This window comes from Papio anubis, chromosome 12 (genome assembly GCF_008728515.1).
Source record: "Papio anubis isolate 15944 chromosome 12, Panubis1.0, whole genome shotgun sequence".
NCBI classification, from domain to species: domain Eukaryota; kingdom Metazoa; phylum Chordata; class Mammalia; order Primates; family Cercopithecidae; genus Papio; species Papio anubis.
This window is the reverse complement of record NC_044987.1, coordinates 55,491,826-55,504,563: the sequence shown is the minus strand read 5'-3', so window position 1 is coordinate 55,504,563 and position 12,738 is coordinate 55,491,826. Positions and strand designations below refer to the sequence as shown.

General features: G+C 44.3%; 1 protein-coding gene across 12 annotated transcripts in view; it reads right to left on the bottom strand.

The window, feature by feature from the left end:
- The window catches only part of TENM4 (teneurin transmembrane protein 4), a 788,706-nt gene that overhangs the window by 98,887 nt on the left and 677,081 nt on the right, over positions 1-12,738 (bottom strand). The gene's annotated exons all lie outside the window — the stretch shown is intronic.

Sequence of the window (12,738 nt, the reverse complement as noted above, 5' to 3'; positions counted from 1 at the left end):
TGTGCTTTTCGAGTTTGTTGGATGATTTCAGATCCCTGACAGAGTTGCCATTAGCAGGGAATTCTTTTTACCACATGGATGGACTTCTTCAGGACTGGAAATTGTATTACAGCTCTACTATCTTCCCAACGTACAAAGAAAGTCCACCAGATCACAGATTTTTGGCCTCATTATATCAAAGTACTTTTACAGGCACCTTATATTAACAGACTAGCTCAAAACAGACAACAAAGAGATCAGCAGATAGTGCCCAAAGTGGGGGACAGGAAAAGCCCAGGGTCATAGTCTGTGTGCTTTGTCGGCAGACAACAATCTAACGACATGTATTCCTGCCTGGGTTCAAATTTGGGCTCTGCTGCATCTCAGCTGTGTGACTCTGGCAAACTCCCCCACCACTGTGGGAGCACACAGATACGTTCTGTGTTCCAGCACTTAGTGGAGGTGCTTAAAACATAACTGTTATACAAATAAACGAATGGGAATTGAATGAATTTACCAGTGAAGCAGGGGTTGTGACAAATGCCAGTCATAAAAGCCAGAAAACTGTAACTTCGTCCCATTCAAGTAAGCAGTGTGCTATGGTAGGAGGACCATGACGTTCAGAGACTAAAGTTCAAGACCGAGTATGGCCCCTAAGAATGACCCTGGACAAGTTCCTGTACTTAGTCTCTCTGAGCCCCATCTCTTCAATAATATGGGAGTAACAGTGACATACCTACCTCTCTAGTTTTCTTCATGGAGTTTACAATACAGAAGCTGCCCACCAAAGTATTGCAAATGCATTGGCTAGACTCGGTGTCCCCGATCCTCCTTGCTAGTGGTGTGGCCTCAGGTAAGCTACTTGATTGCCCTAAAACCTAGTTTTTTCCTTAATAAATCAGTAACAAAAAGCCTTTCTGTTTCTCTCCCATATCTGCATGGTGCTGAAAAGCTTATGGTCTCTTTGAAGGCAGATAGTGATAAAGAGTATGGATTCCAGAGATAGACTGTCTGGAGTCAAATCCTGGCACTGAAACTTACTAGTGTGTGACTTTGGGCAAGTTACTTAAACTCTTCGGCCTCAGTTTCCCATATCTCTTAAAGGGGGATAATAAGAGTGAGTGTCATACAAGTATTTGTTATATAGATAAAAAGTGCAGCATTATGTCCCCAAATCTAGCATAGTATCTGACACATGGTATCATAGTGCTTAACTCTGGGTTAGTTTCCCTTCCCGATCCTGAACCTAGAACATGGCTCACCAACATGAAGAGCCATTCATCCTTTGTCTGCTTACTTGCTAGATTCACTCTGAGATATGGAAAGAATGCCTCCCCTCACCCCAGCATTGATCTGGGTCCTAACTTGTGGCTCCTGTCCCAGCTCCCAGATACAACTGCCTAGCAAAGCACCTGTCTTCTCCGGCAGTCGGCAGGCTCCATCACACATTCTCATGCTGCCCCTGTCAGACATCGCTTAAACACATAATTACAGCCCAAGCTGAGGGTTATTTGCATTCTGCTATTGATGTTAGCGTGACAGATTCAGCTGTCTCATCCGTAACTCTGCAGAAATGCTCCATTATTCAATCCCAGTGAGCAGGGACGTTGACCATTAAATCAGCTAGCACAATTGAAGGGCCGTGAAAAGTCATGGCTAATTTGAAATTTTATTAGCTCTTGCCTGGTCTTGTTTACCACCAAAGCAGTCCCTGGAAGCCTGTGTTTTACCCTTTTATAAACATTCAGCTCTGTGGCACCTGGAAAGAACTGCTTCCTGTGAGAAGGGATGTCTGCTCTCTAGTCCTGGGGGAGGTTAGCCAGGAATGACAGCTGTTCTTATTAATATCTATATTAAAATGATGATGATGATGATGAATTGCCATATTTATTGAGTGCCAGGCATTGTGCTAAATATATTACGAGGAATGCATCATTGAATCCTCTATGAAGTAGCCACTGTTGTCACTTTCATTTTAGAGAAAAGGAACCAGAGGCTCAAAGTGGTAAAGTAACTTGGTAAAGGTCACGTAGTCAGTGAAGAAGCTGACTCAGAATCTGAACTCAGTTCTTTCTGAGGCATGTAATGTCTCTGGAGAGACTTTTAGGAACTATTTCTTAAGCAGAGAACATGAATTTCTGAATTTCTGAATCTTAGTGAAACACTACTCTTCCGTGCTCTTCCAGCCTCTTGGGCAACGTTCATCACAGTACGTCTCTTTCCATATTTATAATTTTGATTTTCTCTCTGTCCCTTGAGCCCCATACTCTGCAACCCAAATGATGAGCTCCTAGAGATCAGGGGTTGTCTGATTCATTTCAGTATCCCAGGGCCCAGACCTGGACAGGAACAGTGACTGTAATCCACAGAGGTTTGAGGGATGAATAAATGACTGACCCAGGTCAGTCCTGTCCCACGAATCCAGCATCCACGTCACAGGACACCAGAGTTTGACGGAGCCTTTTGTTCTGTGATCGGTGGCCAAATGCACAGTGCTTAAGAGAGCCCTCTCTCCAGGCAGACTACCTGGATTTGGACCCCAGTTCCCAATTCCCATGCAAACTGTGTGACGTGGTTCAAGTTACTTCACTTCTTTAAACCTCAGTTTCTTCATATGCACAACAGGGGAGAAAAAGAAGGATGGTTAATTCCTTAGACTCACCAATCTGTCTCTATAGCCAAGTGTGAAGCACAAAACTTACCTTGGATGTCTTGTGACAATGAGATAAACATTTTCTAGAGAGGAACTTTTAGGCTGAGATTCTGTCTGCAAGCATGGGACCCAGCATGCATGCCTCCCCCACATAGGAACTGATAGGCCACACCATGGCCGTTTAATTAGTATTCGTGCCTCTCATTAGTTCTGCAAAGTTTGGTTTTGAGCTCTTTGAATATTTCCCTCTCCCTTTCTCTCTAGTCTTCAGGAAATTAACTACTAAATGCTTAAAGGTTCTTCTCCTAGCTTTCATGTCTCTCAACCTCTTCCTTAATTTCCATCTTTTTATCTGCATTCTATCCTGATTTATTTCTTCAAATCTCTATTCTACTTCATTTATTTTCCCATCATTTGTGTCTGGTCTGCTGTTTAATTTGTTCTTTGGGTCATTAACTTAAATTATCTTACTTTAAAATTTCTGGATACGCTATTTGGAACTTTTCAAAATCCACTTGTTTCTTTCTTGATCTTGTCTTGTTCTGTGGTTTTTATACAGCATTTTCTCTCTTTAGTCATTTAAAGGTGTATTCATTTTATAGTCTTTTTCAGGCTGTTAAGTTCTTGGGAGTGGTCATCCTTCTGCATGTTGTAGTTGTTGACTCCAGCTCATGGTCAATCATTTCCTGTGTGTTCTATGATTCTGTTAATTCTCGGAAGGCTCGTCTTTCCTATGGGAATCTTTTGTGGTTGAACTAACCCTCCAGGGTGGCTTTCTGATTACGTCAGCTGGCCACCCCAGGGGTACTGCTTGTCTGGGACCACTTTTCAGGTTGATTTCTTAGGTTGGAGTTCTAGGACTGCTCTAGTGTGTCAGTTTAGATTTCAAGGTCTTTTGAGGTATAGGCTTGGTCTCTTAGCACACCTCCCACCTCCAACAAGCCATGGCAGAGAAATGCCTCCATGTCATCCTTCTGGCCTAGTAGGCACCGCTTTTTTTCAGTCCTCTTCTCATGCGACTTGTAGCCTTTGAGGATCCCAGCTTTATGCGAGGCCTCAGTTCCAACCTCCCACTGTGGATGTGCCCTGTCTGCTGACTGTGAAATTATTCTGTTCTGAGTCTCCCTGGCACTGATGATCCTGCACATCTTCCAGGCCTGCTGTAGCTTGGGCTCCTGTGCCCACTGTTCTGGCCCATCAGCTTCATCTTGTTTCTAGAATCCAGGGCTCCCTTGTCTCCCTTTTCTTCTTTGCTCAATTTTATATACGAATGGTTGTACTTTATCATCAGAGAATCTCTGTATGACCTAGTTGGCCATTTTGCTGAAAATAAGAGTTCCAGCAAGAGCTCTGAGCCTCAGTTCTCTCATCTATAAAATGAATCATCAAACTTACTTCATAAAGATGCTGTGAGAATGAGGCAAGATCATGGATGTGAGGCACTTAGCATGATAACTAGCAACTAAGCAAGTACTTGGTAAATGATAGTTACTATTAGCTCCTGCCCAGGAGCCTCCCTTGAACCATATCCTGGTAACAGGCTCTTTTGCCCTACCCTGGCCCCTCCCTACACACACATTACAGGACAGCCCTTTCTGGATGATGCAGTTGGGCCTTAGAGAACTGAAGTGGATAAACATGGTCATAGCAATGCACTGTAAATTAGGGTAGCAGAGGCCTCTGGGGATTTGCAGATTGGGGTCTTCTACAATGGAAATATCACATAAACTGTGCTCTTATGAGAGGCTGTGGCACTGTGGAATGTCTTACTCCATGCTTCACAGGTGGGAGTGATTCATGCCTATACCTTCCTGTGGTGATGCCTCCTAATCATTTATTTAACAAATATTTGCTGAGTAGTAACTGCGGACAAAACTTCCACCAATGGAGGCAATTCTATGTAAATGAGACACACAAATGAGCAGGGCTCACAGCATTCTTTTCAAAGGCTGCAGTTTACAAGATGAGCTTCTGAGTAAAACCCTCTTTATATTTTCAAATGTAGCATATGGTGGCCTGAAACAGTGCATATGGCTGTTCTACAGTGAGGGAGAATGGCTCACAATTTAATTTTCTTAGGCGTAGATGACAAATTTTAGATGATTCACACTAAAAGACAAAAAAGCATGCTGTGGGGACAGAAATGTAATTTTTGGGATAGACTAGAAACACCAACATACAGTTCGGGGGATTCTCTGGTTTTGGGGTGGCTTGGAAACATTTATAGTTTCCAAATACTTCATATCTCACCTAATTGTATATTATACATAAGTTGTTTGACTTATAAATTCTCTGCATTTTTATATTTGCTATTCCCATTCAGAGACTCTCATTATCACAGCAGAAAAAAAAAATCAGGAAAGTAGAGGATTTGCTTCTATTCCCTTCAGATTTTCCATAAAACCCTCCTAAACCCCAACTTTTGGGAAAGAACATTTTTTTCCCTAGAAATTTCCTTTTTCCTCAAAGTTCTAAACACATGCCCCCTTTTACATGGTGACAGTGAAAAGAGGCAGAAGAAAATGTGGAAAAGGCCAGGCAGGCCCTGGAGGCTAGGGGTGCAGCAGTGCCGCACTCAAGAGTGGCCCCTGATGGGGAGTGGAGGGCAAAGAAAAGGGGAAAAAAGAAGGGGGGCCAGCATCTGAGGGCACTAAATGAAACACTCCAAAGTGGTTCACATACTCCTGACCCTTGAACTTGAAGCTCTGTGGTGCTCACTTGCTGCTGGTACATGGAGGGCTGGCTTCTCCTAACATTTTCATCTATGTGCTCTGGCTGGAGGATGAAGGCCCTGCCATCCTCTCACTGCGATCCCTCTTCAATGCCTACCTTGCAGGTAGGTGTCAAATGACCTGGAGAACTAGGGAAAGGGGTGCATGGGAGGAAGATAGCCAAGCTAGATGCCTGAAGACCCAGCCTCTCTCCTGTATCTGCCCTTCTCTAGCCATGAGACCCTGGGCACATCCTTCCTATGCCTGAGATGCGATTGACTCCTGTGAAACCAGGATACCAGTCTCTGCCAACCTCTCAGGATGGCTGAAGAGCTCCAGGGTTTAAAAGAGTGAACGAGTAAGTCGACAAAAGAAATGTGAGTGTCTTTCGCATGCTGGTAACTGTTCTCTGGAGCCTGCCCTGGAGATTGAGTGTCTTTCACACGCTGGTAACTGTTCTCTGGAGCCTGCCCTGGAGACAGGGGCTGGGCGCAGACATGGGCCGAGTCCTCTGCTGGCCACGTGGCCCTTCTTTGAGTGAACAGTTAGAGTACTGACTAGAAGTAGCTTCCTGTTTGTTGTGTGACCTTAATGGTGGCCAGTGAGTGGTGGGTCCTTAGGCCCCTCATTTCCCTTTCTCGTGTCTGCATCCGCATCGGGGAGGCCAAAGGTACATGGGATAGTCTCAAGTCTGTGGGCCTGCCTGATGGTCACCTCCTGGCCTTTAAACGCCAGAGACCCATGTCCCCTGGTGGCCAGCCTGCTGTGACTTTCACAGGAAGTAAAAGGTATGCAGGAGCGTGTTATTAAAGACGGGGGCGAGGCCAACCTTCTCACCTTTACGAATAGGGACACTGGGGCTCAGGTTATGTAATTTCCCTGACATCGTTCTGCTAGTTAAAGAGCAGAGCTGGGAATTCGGTCCATTATCTTTCTGTATATCCAGCTGTCAGGCACAATTCCACAGTGGACAACTCTTTATAGCAATGCTCCGGATTTTCTGGCTCCCAAGCTCTGTCGCCTCTCCACAGGGGGCAGAAATTGACTTGTTTATTTCTGTATCTCAAACGCATAGCACAGTGCTTTGCACACAGTAAGCATCACATTGGTTGAATGAATGAATAAATGCATGCATTTTTTATGTGAGAATCTCAAATTAGACAGCTCCATCAGCTTGACAGGGCCCATCAAGGGCCATGGGGTGTGATGGAAGCCATTCCCTACAGGAGGAACTCATCCCTCTCTTTAGAAAAGAGACACAGGGAACATGCCTGTTAACGTTCACTTAGCACCCATTATGGCTGGCAGGCCCTGTTGTTAGGTACTGGATGTTCAGGAGTAAAACCGAGTCACGCCTCTAAAGGATTTGGTGTAGTGGGGTAGACACAGACAACTGAGTGTTGGAGAAGAAGGAAGCAAAAGGGGCTGTGGAAGCCCAAAGGTGGGACCCCAACTCAGACTGGGGGCTGGGTTATTTCCTGGAAGACAGAATGCTTGAACTGAATCTAAAAGAATGGGCAAGGATAAAAAGGAGAATGGGGGTGCGGGCTGGGGCAATGAGGGGCAATCTGTGGTCTAGTAAGCTCTTTGTACCTTAGTTGTTTGCATGGTTCCTTAACCTCACAGCCCCATGGACAGTGTATAGCAAGCCTATCAGTCTTTCTGCAGGCTTAACTCTTCCTTGGCTTGACGACCCATTAGCCAACCTTATCTCGTTCTTGTCTGCAGTCTGACCACAGAACTGTTTTACAAGAGCATTTGCGGAGGCCCCGGGGGTGGAAGGTGGAATGTGTCTCCCCGTCTGTACATACTAGGGAGAAGATTTTGTCATTTGCTATAATAAATTCTGTGCTTCCTTTCAAAAGGCTTGCAAAGTCTTTATCTTCCCGTTGGAACACAAGATTTTTAAAGGTCAATTTCTCTCTTGTCTCTTATCATGAGAAATGTGGTTTAGAGATATTTTGAAGGGTGACCAAATTCTTTGGCTTTATGTGAACTCTCCCTTCCAGCAATAGGAGATGAAGAGGAAAAGGGAAGACAGAGACCTTTGTTCTCAGTTTTCCTGAAATTTCTCCTTCTAGGTTGCATCTCTCAATTATCTATTGCAACAATCTATCCAAGATTGTTTTTTCATGGGGCCAAGAGCACCAAAAGAGATTATCATACCTTGAAGCTACTTAAAGATCCTTTATCAGAAAAGGCCTGGTTGCTTAAAATCCAGTGGAGTTTTTATCCTGGAGGCTTTTAAAAAACATAGGTTCCAATCTAATCCTAGCTCTCCCACTGAGCCACTGTGTGACTTTGGGCAAATCATTTCAGTTCTCTGAGCCTTAGTTTCCCTGTATGTAAATGTGTGCCTTGCAACTTTGTTGTAAAGGCTGGAGATGACGTGTGCAGAGTGTCTAGCACAGTGCCTGGCACTCAGGAATGTGCTCAACAATGGCTGTTGTTTTCCTTTATGTACGTTTGGATTCTTTTCTAGCAAAGAGTGTGTAACAGTCTGGAATACAGACTTTAACAAAGAAAATGAAAAAGATAAAAACATATTATATAGAGAAATATACCATAATATTAAATGAAAAAATAGAATGTAAAATTTTATAGAGGACATAATTCCAATTTTTAAAAATAATTATTTACAAACACATATTTTATAATAAATATCATGTTTTTGTGATTGCAGGTGGAAAGGAGCAGGAGAAACAACTGATATCTGTAGTTGATAAACGAAGTCTTAGAGTTGAGTTGAGTACGTCACTCAAGGTCACACAGTGACCAAATTAGGGAGCCAGGAGTTGAATCCAGACAATCTGGGTACAGATCCTGTACTTTTAATCACTGTGCTATGTTGCCTCTCAGGTCCTTTAAATATATAACCTGTGATCCTCATAGCAGCCCTGCAAAGTGGGCATTATTATCCTCATTTTACAGTGACTTAGCATCTTTGGGACATGGTATTACCATCTTTGAAATGGGCATGAATAAACATACCCATAAGAGGGTAAAATGAGAAGATGCATGTGTCTGCACTTAGTCAGTATGTACTCAAGGCACACAGTACGAATGGGGCACACCTTCTTTGTCAAGCGGGGCACACAGAGGCTTCACTTTGAGTGGGTGAGTTAGGGCCCCTCTGCTTGTCTGCCTTCTGGTCCCTCTCAGGAGCCAGTGCCCAAGGTGAGAGCATTAGGAGACCGGCGGTCATCGAGTCACATGAAGGATCTTGTTTCCATGTTTAAATCTAGCCAAAAATCATACATGAAAATAAAAACAAACCAATAAAGCTACTCCCTGGCTCAGTCGTACTGTTTAGCTCCTTTTTTTCCCCCCCCCAGACAGAGTCCTCCTCTGTTGCCCTGGCTGGAGTGCTGGAGTGCACAGACACAATCTCAGCTCACTGAAACCTCCACCTCCCAAATTCAAGTGATTCTCGTACTTCAGCCTCCTAGGTAGCTGGGATTACAGGTACACACCACCAAGCCCAGCTAAGTTTTTGCATTTTTAGTACAGATGGGGTTTTGCCATCTTGGCCAGACAGTTCTCGAACTCCTGGCCTCAAGTGATCTACCCGCCTCAGCCTCCCAAAGTGCAGCTTTTTTCTTTTTGTCTCATCATTTAAAAACACTGTTGTAGCATTCTTAATGAAACTTGAAATTCAAGTTTAATTTAAAATGTGTTGTTTTAAACCCAGCAAATTGGGAAAGAAGAGTAACCAGGAATTCTTAGATAACTTGAAGGGCTACAGGGGTCTACAGCGGGCCATATGTCTGAGATCTGGACACAGTGAGAAGCTCTAATGTCGCCAGACCTCACATACTCTGGCAGATTCTGCGACCGGCCAGCTATGTGACTTCTGCAAAATACTCGCTAAGCTTCCTTTTCCTTATCATGAGGGAATAGTAAGGGGATAATAAGGCCACATTCCTCACAGTGTTATTGGGTGGATGCACAATTGCTTTGCAAACTGTAAAGTGACATACAAGTTATTACACTCTCATAAGCTTTGCGGTACTGCTGCAGCCTACTTAAATCTGAGTAAGTACTCACACTACACTTCTAGGTGGAGGATAAATCACTAGGAGAAGGCAGAAGTGCTCTAGGTTCACAAGACCATGTGGAATGGCTGAAGAATCTAGTCCAGGTCATGTAATGACTTGCTTTGTGACTATGATGTGTGTGATGTCACCTCTCCTCTCTGGGCTCCACTTGTCCTGTCTGTAAACATGCAGGAGAGGGAGTTAAAGTCAAGGTTCTCTGATGTCCCTTTCAATCCTCTTACTCAACATTAAACTCTGTTAATTCCTTCTCCAAGCCTTGAGTCATATCATCTAAGAACAACCACTCAGTGAGACTCTAACACAATTTCTCTCCAGCCTGAATGATTTATCTGGGATTATGCTGTATACCCTGTCATGGCTGAAATAAAGGCACTCATTTAATTCTGCTTCCATCAGACTGAGTCATTTGGATGACAATTTCTTACAAATGACTGTGAGTTTCTTGAGGGAGAAAGACTGGGCCATGTTCACTGGTCTTTACGTCTCCTTGGAAAGGAGCATGGTGCCTTGTAGGTAGCAGGAGCCCTACAAACGTGTGCTTGGCTGAACTGAAAGTAGCCCAGTGCAAATATGGCTTACTCATGTGCTCCTTTCTTCCTCTCTCCCTCCACTAAAACTGCCCCCATTTGGCCAAGGCTCAGAGTAATAAAGAGGCCAGTGGCGATAACTCTTACTACCCCTGGCACTTGGGGACAGTCCACTCTCTAAGGTTGTTTCATCTATGCCACCCTGCAAAGCAGGGGTCCTCGGCACCTTCCCCTTGGCTCCCGCAATGGGTGGATAGCCCACTGAATTGAGAGCGCCCTGAGGTGAGACGTTTCCTCATTTCATAGTTGAGAACCCGAGGTCAAAGACCCTCAACAATTTGGCCTTCCCAGCTGATTCTATTCCCAACCATGATGACCCATGGGATGTCTTCCTGACTGGACTGAAAGTCCCATGGGACAGAAATCACATCACAGTTCCCAGTAGGGCACCCAGGCATCTGATATCAGTTGAATGAGTGGATGCTCCTTTATCCTGGCAATTGTCCCACTGCATTGCAATTACTTCCTGTTTCTCTCTCCCTCTAGATTGTGACCTTCACAAGGGTAGGGACTGTGTCTTATTCATCTCTGAAGCCCCAGTACCCTGGACAGGGTCTGATACAATGTAGACACTTGGTTAACATTGGTTGAGTGAGTGAATAAACTATGTGCAAGCTCATTTCAGCCCATAACATGCTCCAAAAATGCAAGTGGCATATTCTCCCACAATTGGGGATTTTTCTGGTTGATCTTTTCCACTTCCTACTGGCTCATCTCTCAGAACAGCTGGAGGAGGCTCTATTCCCCTGGGGTGTGGATCAGCCCCATTTCCTATGAGAAGAACCTCTCTCTCCCCGCAGAGCTGTGGGCTTTGGGCTACGGTATGCCCATGCCCCATGTTACCAATGGTGCATTCTTGTGCTAGGAGGGCTGGCTCTGAAGTATGGCAAACAAAGGATACACTTGAATTGCATTTCATGGGAGAGAATCAATGAGCCTTGTTCTATAACCTACACTTGTATGTATACTGGTAGGGAGAGAGGTGTGCCCTTTCCCCACATTTCCTAAAGACATGCAGTTATTTCGCTGCCCAGATGTGCAACAGCTGTTTGAAGGCTTTGGCCAAGACTTTTGACTCGTGAGAAGGGAATGGTGGCTCCTCTCCCCTTTTCTTCTGTTACATGAGTGTTACTATTAGTTACTGGAATTGTGCCTACACCGACAAAGTGAAGGGGAATGCTGAGGAAATCATGCAGATAATGTAGGCTGACATCTCTTTCCTATGAAGAGTAAATATAAAAGCACTTTACCTTGCCTGAAGACAGGGGTGCTTGTTGCCCTTCCCTGTTTTGTCCTAGCTTGGCCCATAATGATGTCTCTGAATAGAGAGCCCTTTCCTTTCCAGGAAACTGCTACCCATCCAAGTGTCACCTTCTTGAAGAATGCTTTCCTACTCCCACAACAACCAATATATAACTCTACAACAGCACTTATCACAGTCCATTAGCATTTAACTTGTGGTCTTTCTCCCCCATTTGAGGTCCTGGCTTACAGGGACAGGACTTCCTTATCTCTATGCCTAGCATAGGGCCCAATTCTAAAAGAAGAACTCTGGATATTTATGGAGCACAGAAATTAATGAACTCCACAAGTTTCAGATTGATTAAGGAACATTTCAACCCTCCAAGATCTCAGGAGAACATAGACCTTCTGTTTCTGCCTAGCTACTGTGGCCAACCCCACAAGCTCCTTGTTGACAATTGCTCCACTGGGCCTGGGCCTGGGTGCATCAGGCCCAATTACCTCCTGGATTTAGGCAGCAGGCAAAAGGGCTGAAAGCTGCCTGGCTCAAAGACCAGTGCTCCGAAACAGCCCTCTCTAGGCTGCTGAAACCCACTGAAGGCAAATAAACCACAGAAATCACAATATCACACACTTGGCCTTTTAATTCTTATGGTGCTTTGGGGTTTGAGAATCCCTCTAAATAGAAAATTCCCAAAGGTTAGAATGCTGAGTTTCTGACCTATTGATTTCCTACACTGTGAAACATATTAAAATCCTTTGGTATAAATATTAGGGAGCCACATAGACTTGTTTGGACTAAGCTAACTGTTAGGCCATCATTAGGAAGAAAGGGTTAACTGTTTTGGTTTTTTTCATATCTTTATCTTTTCATTCTCCTAATAACCACCTGCAAGTGGGAGAATCAGGAAGGACTGATGTATCTTCCAGGTGGGAAAGTAGAACACATTATGGTTGTATTTACCCAAGTTAATGCAACAGAAAAATGAAGGCTAATTCTATGACTAAGATAAGGACTGAAATGGTACTTATGGGCCAGCTGCCTCATTTTATTAACAGAGAGAGTGAGGCCCAGAGCCACCAAACAGCATGTGTAAGGATACACAGGGAGTCAAAGCCAGAGCTGGAATTAGAACTCAGGTCTTTACTCTCAGCTAATGAATGTTCTAAAAGATGAGCACCTCCTTCCTTGGGCTTTGACTGTCTAGCACTTTAAAAAAACCCAAAGCAAAGGCCATTTCTATTACAAAAGGTGTCTGCTGGTGTGCAGTGAGGGTAACCCCCAGAATCAGAGGAGAAGAGACCTTGACCAAAGGTAACTCAACCTCCCTTCCCTGGAGAAGTGTCCCTCTGCAGCTTCTGTGATAAAGAATTAGATGGTCTCTTCTTATCCATCTTCAGTGAGGGGGACCCATAACTTTGCCAGACATCTCATCCTACTGTTGAATAGTTAGAAACCTTTCTTCCATATGCCTTCTCCTCTATACTGGCTGCTGGATATCAATTAC